The sequence below is a fragment of the Mus caroli genome, chromosome X (genome assembly GCF_900094665.2).
Source record: "Mus caroli chromosome X, CAROLI_EIJ_v1.1, whole genome shotgun sequence".
Classification (NCBI taxonomy): Eukaryota; Metazoa; Chordata; class Mammalia; order Rodentia; family Muridae; genus Mus; species Mus caroli.
The window spans coordinates 76,931,151-76,931,429 of record NC_034589.1 but is presented as its reverse complement, the minus strand read 5'-3'; positions in this window follow the sequence as shown (position 1 = coordinate 76,931,429).

Here is a 279-nt window from a genome sequence, read left to right as displayed (position 1 = left end):
AGAGAGAGAGAGAGAGAGAGAGAGAGAGAGAGAGAGAGAGAGAGAGAGATTGAGAATGTATTAGGAAAATCATCAAAACTGGTCCTCATAACTTCCAGCAGAAATCAGCAAGGGAAGCTCAATTAAGGTAGCTAGGTGATGTTTTGGACCAAGAAAGTCCTGGTCCAAGAGGAATGTGTGCCTCTTCTCCCGGTGATGTTTCCAAGTAAATGAGAATTTAGCTGCTGACAGAGGCAGAACCAAAATGGTAAAGCAGAAGCAGTCAGCTGAAGTTCCAAT